The sequence below is a fragment of the Pongo abelii genome, chromosome X (assembly GCF_028885655.2).
Source record: "Pongo abelii isolate AG06213 chromosome X, NHGRI_mPonAbe1-v2.0_pri, whole genome shotgun sequence".
Classification (NCBI taxonomy): Eukaryota; Metazoa; Chordata; class Mammalia; order Primates; family Hominidae; genus Pongo; species Pongo abelii.
The window spans coordinates 112,735,262-112,741,261 of NC_072008.2; positions in this window are offsets into that span (position 1 = coordinate 112,735,262).

The following is a 6,000-nucleotide window of genomic DNA, read 5'->3' on the forward strand; positions in this document are numbered from 1 at the left end:
AGGCACTGAACACTTTGGTTAAAAAGCAAGTATACTGGCTGGGAAAAGAAACACATTCAGCCACAGATCAGGTATTAACACCAGCATTTGCACTAGTTTCTCAGTTTAGCCTAAAAGGAGCCAGAGAAGATGAGTTCAGTGGATTTAAAAAATAGAATTGAAATTCAGAAACAATGGACACTGGAATTTGGAGGAGAACGGGACTTCTCTGAGTAACATACCCTTTACCGAAATGATTCAATAGCTTAAAAATGGAGGCAAGATAGAAATCAAGGAAAAGGCAGACAGGATGAGAAAGGTGGTGACATCCTCCTGTTGGCAATTCCAGAGGTACCTTGTATGGTTAATTTTACTTCTCTGTGTGTAATAATAAACCAATATGTTCCTAAGTGTCACTTTCTCACTCCCCAAGAGACTTGCCCAGCTCAGCACTGTCTGGAGAGGGGGATTCAAAGCAGCCAGTGAGAACACCCATGGGCAGAGGCCAGCAAGTCCAAGACCTCCCGGAGTGTAAGAATAGGATCTCGATGGCTGTTTGGATATCAGGAAAGCTGCCAAGTGACAGTTGTGAGTGAAAAACCCAGTCAAGGGGAAATGAATTTCCACGTTGTTTGGAGGGATATTCGTTATATAAGTGAACAATTTCCTGATCATGAGGGCCGTTAAACATTGTGTGGGATCGTGAAACTGTCTTCCTTGGAAATTCCTGTTAGTGTGGGCTGGCTTTAGCATTTTCCTATTAAAAGGAAGAAGACAAGACTAATCATTTTCAAGATAGGCAGTATGGTGTAATAGGCAGTGAGTTTGGGCTCTGGAGTCAGACGAATCTGGGTTTGGATTTTGCCTCTGCACTCTAGCTGGGTGGCCTTGGGAAACCCACTTCAATTCTCTACAATTCAGTTTCCTCATCTATAAAATGTGGATGAGAGCTACCTCTCAGTGTGGTCATGGTATACAGTAGGTACTAACAAATGGGTAATAAGTAGATTGGTGACCTAAAGGTAGGGTCAAAGCCACACCACAATGTGTGTCTTTGGGGAATGGGGGCAGAAAACAAAGTGTATTTTCTGCCACAGATCTGAATCCATGTTACCAAGGGAATGGTCTTTCCCAGGCCAAAACTTCTCAGGATTCTTCCCCAAAGTTCAAATATCTTAAAGACCTTGGATGGGTTTCCACTCATAAAATGTGGGAGGCCAGGGGAAAGGCAGACCTGAGAGGTTGGAGAGGGAAGGGATAATGGTGGCTGTCATCCACATCTGTGACCATGTGGATTGGAACAAATCCATGATTAACCAGGTCTCACTGCTAGAGAAAAGGTCAGTCCAAGGTAACTACACACTGTGGTTAACACCCCAAATTTACGCACAATTGGAGAGATTTCAACAGCTACTTCATCCTAATTCATTAAGCAGGTTTAGCACAGCCCCTCTTGCTAACATTTCCCAGCCCTTGGTTGAATATGTTCCTTATGCTTCACACTGGATAATCTACTCTCTCAAACCCTCTTGCGTATTTCTGTATTCACTCCCCACCCAGTCTTATGACTTTGCTTACTCTTCCCTATACCTGGAAAACCCTCCTCACACATCTTCAGCTTTCCAATCCTTCCAGGTTTCCAGGGCCTATCTGGAAGACCAGACCTTCTGGAACACTTTCCTGAGCCTCTGTCTAAAGTCATCTTACCTGCCTGAGGGCACAATGGACAGATATATGGAAGGTGTTTGGTATGTTGAAAGCACCCAAAACATTTGCACGGTTTTATCTAAAATTGGGTTGGGAATTTCTGGTGAATCACATCAAAACTTTCGGCTTAGGGATGGGGGCAAGTAACAAAAAAAATTTCTTCTGAAAGATTTTATTTTCTATTAGAAAATGAATACCATTTATGTCTCACTTGGTAACTAAAGCTTTCACATACATAAGACTAAGTCAGCTCTTCTTTCAATTATCTGATTTATTATCCAAACATGTGCTCTAAGTTTTGATTCAGAAAGTATAGTTCCTTAATGCCCCCCTTTGCCTAACAGAAGTCATGAGTTAGAGATGTCCATTTCACAAAGCGTAAGTCATTCTTTGAAGGAAATTACACTTGACTTAGCCTGAGCTCACACCTGGCATTCCTGAGCTTCACTCCAAATACAGAACTATAGAAAAGGGTTTGAATTCATATACAGAATTCTGAAAGACATTCCATCTGGACACTGCCTCTGGGAATGAAGAGCTTGCAATTAAGCCTCTGCCTCTGAATTGTTAGCCCAGATAATCTGCAATCACCAAACCTGGGCAAGCAAATTTTCCTGTTCCCTGGGGCCACAAGGTACCTGGTCTAAGCCTCTACCTAAGCTGCCCATTAGTTCATCCAACAAGCACATATCGACCTCCTAGTGCCCAGAACTTGTTTCCTACAGACTTGTTCTGTCTGTTATTTGCTTGTGGACAGCTCCTTTCTTCTCTTGACACAAACTATCACCACTCTCGGAAAAAGTGAACAGACACCTCCTCAGAATGTTTTCTTTCTCCTTTTAGTTCTCATTCTCAAGATCTGGTCTCTACAGACATCTCCTGGTTATGTTTTATAGTTCTCAGTATTTAAAAACTGCATGCCAGGGAGCCTCTTTTGATAAGATTCAGAATGTTTGTAGTAAAGAGTACCCACATTCCTGTTCTCCTTCGGTAGCCTTTCTACCTACCCATACCAAAGATCAGTTAAAGAGAAACACTAGGCCACTGCAGCTCGCACTGATCGCCCCTTATAACCTATAGCACTTATTATCTCAGTCTTTCATTTTCCAACTTGAATGTACAGGATTGCCATCTACCTCACTCATACTGTATTTATCCAACCCCTTTATGAAGAAGGCACTGTTTCAGGCACCTGAGGGAGATGAAGACATGAACAAAACACAGTTCCCATCATTTAATTACCTCCTAGATCCCAGGTACTAGGATAAGCTCTAGGATACAGTGATTGGCAAAAACAGGCATGGCCCTTCCCCTCATGAAACTCTACTAGTGAGGGAGGCAGACGGGGAGCATGTGTATTGTGTTCACTACTGTATATCACAAGGCACATAGTCGGTACCCAATAAATATTTGTTGAGTGAAAGCAAATGACCATATATACCATGATACATTGGGAGGTGCTATGAATTGAGGAAAACAGGAAACAGTGATAGCATAATAGGGTAGACAGAGACAAAAGGCTGCCAGGGAATGCCTGTCTGAGGAAGTGACACAACAAGACCTGAAGGATGGGGACTAGCCAGCTATATGCTAACACTGGAGATGGGAGCATTCTAGCGGAGGGAGCAGTATGGGTAAAGTATGCTTGGGGAGAGGGAATAGCAGGGTAAAGTCTCTGAGGTAAGTAAGAGCTCAACATGTGTCCATAGGAAGACTACAGTGAGCCAGGGGGAAAGTGGTATATGAAGAGGGGTTGCAAGAGACAAAGTACAAGTAGGCAGGGGCCTTGCAGGATACTGTAAGCAGTTTGGATTTTATTCTAAGTGTCAATGAGAAATCATTTAAGGGCTTCACGCAGGGGGGTCACATGATCTATTACTTAAAAAAAAAATCACTGTCTATAGACAACTGTAGGAACAAGGGTAGAAGCAAGGACTCCAGCTAGGAGTTATAATAACCCATGGGAGATCATGGCAGTTTGGACTAAGGTAGCTGTAGTAAAAGTGAGGAGAGTCAAGACACACTTTGGAAGTAGAACTGACAGACTTGTTGACAGGCTGGATGTAAGGAGTGAGAGAAGAGGAAAATTAGGGATAACTTCCAGGTTTCTAGCTTAAGCAACTGGATGGGTGGAGGTGCCATTTTCTAAGATGAGGAAAACTGGGAGAAAGGGAACAGCCCCAGGGTGTATCACTGCTTATTTCTAATGAGGCATGTTAAGTGTACATGTCAAGTAGGCAGCTGAATATTTGAATCTAGAGCTTTCTAATAGGGAAGACAGGACAAGGATGTTTGTGATAAAAGCCTTGAAAACTTAAATGTTCACAGAGAAATTTTTTGTCTAGCTGGGTTAATCAGAGAAGTTTGCAGGAAAAAGTTGGCATTTGAGCCAAAGGAAAGATGATGGGGGAAAGCATTACAGGTAAAGGGAATGAAATTGCAAAGATGGAGATGGGAGAAATCTTAAAGCATGTTCAGAAACTGGAAAATTGTTCAGTTTAGATGGAATGTGGCTTGTATCCAGAATGTTTCAAGATGACTCTAGAAAGGGTGACTGAAGCCAGATCACAAAGGGCTTTGAGCACCATCCTAGGGAATTTCTATTGTACTCAGTGGGCAATTGGGAACACTAGCAAGTCTTTAAGCAGAGGCATGACCTGACAAAGTTGTTAAAAAACAAAATTTGGTGACACTGAGTAGGGCGGATCGAGGAGGGAGAACAGGAGGCAAGGGAAGCCATCTAAGAATTTATTTAGATAATCAAGGCACGAGGTAATAAGTTATTTAGGTAATAACCTAAATACTTATCATGGCAATAGGAAGTTAAAGGGCAAATGTGGGAGACCTTTCAAAGGGGAATTATGATTATGTCAACCTAACAGGAAAGCCAGGAGGAGGCATTTGCTTTTTTCTTCTCAATGTCTTTTGCCTCCACACTGGATCATAACCTCTGGTAAGGCTGGGAGATATTTTTCAATCTTTCCACAGTGGGATTTAACACTAGCAAGGAGATCTCATGCTGGTATGGCTTCTTAGTAAATAGGAAACAAAGAGGTAGCTCTGGTATTGAAGTGAATGGACTCACACAGACAGTGGTGCTGGAAAAAGCAGTGTGGGGTCAGGACCACAAACCAGGGAATGGGCTGAGAGTAAGCACTAGGAAAGATGAGTTCAAATTTCCTACCTTCTTCCCTTTAAAGCCTCATTGCCTGCCCTCCTTCCTCCTCAGTCCCCTCATTCACCCAACAAACACTCACACAGGCAGAACCTTCAATGCTCTGAATTTTTCCCTCCAGCAGACTCCCATCCATTTGTGTGAAATCTCACCCGCTCACAGCCCCCATCTGATGAATAAGTCTCACTGAGAGAATGTCGGAATGTGCTACTCTTCCCTCAGTACTATTTACATTCAGACAACTGCGGCCTTGACTATCATAATCCAAATGTCTAACATGAAAATTAATCATATGGCAAGCTAGAACTGGGGTGAGGTGGAAGGTAAGGCGGCAGGGGATATCTTTAAGTACTCATTCTAATGATGAAGCCTGGATTTGGCCTCCTCTCATTCCCTGCAGTCTCACTTGGGCTATCTACTATGAGCCCCCTTTCGAAGGAGGTAAAATTAATTTGGAAAAGTGTTCTGAAGTAACTCTGTGGAGGAGAAACAGAATGAATATCCAAGACATTTCCTCTGGACTAGCTAATCCTTTCGCCACTGCTTGATCTCACCTTGCTTTGATTGTTTCTCCTCTACTTCCTGCTTTTTACTGTTGGTATATTTTTATGTGTTCATTGTTCAATGTCTTTTGAGAAGTACCCTGAACTCTTTGGAGAGTATGTGCTATGTAAACACAATAAAGAAATGAATACAATGTCTCCTTTTACAAGAGAATACGTTTTACTATTTCTGATAGTATGAGGTTTACCCCTCACTCAGCACTAGCCTGAAGAGTAACTAGGTATATTCTGAGGGACATCAGATTCTACTCTAAAGTACTTCACTAACTACCCGAAATCCCATTAATTTGATGATAAATATATTTTTTAATTTGAGCCTTATAGGTTTTTCAAGAATCCCTTATTAAAATGCAAATACCAAAGCAGGCGAACAGATCATGATATAACCTTAGTTCCCTTTATATTAACCCACCACTTCTATCAAACACATTTTTCACATTCCAAATTTTTCTATGCCTTTGTTTATGCTTTTCTTCTTCCAGAGGTAATGCTAAATTTAATATAAATTAGAAATATAACATTACCTTATATTTTCACATAATCTCTCACTTGATATTCAAATCCAAGCCTACTTGA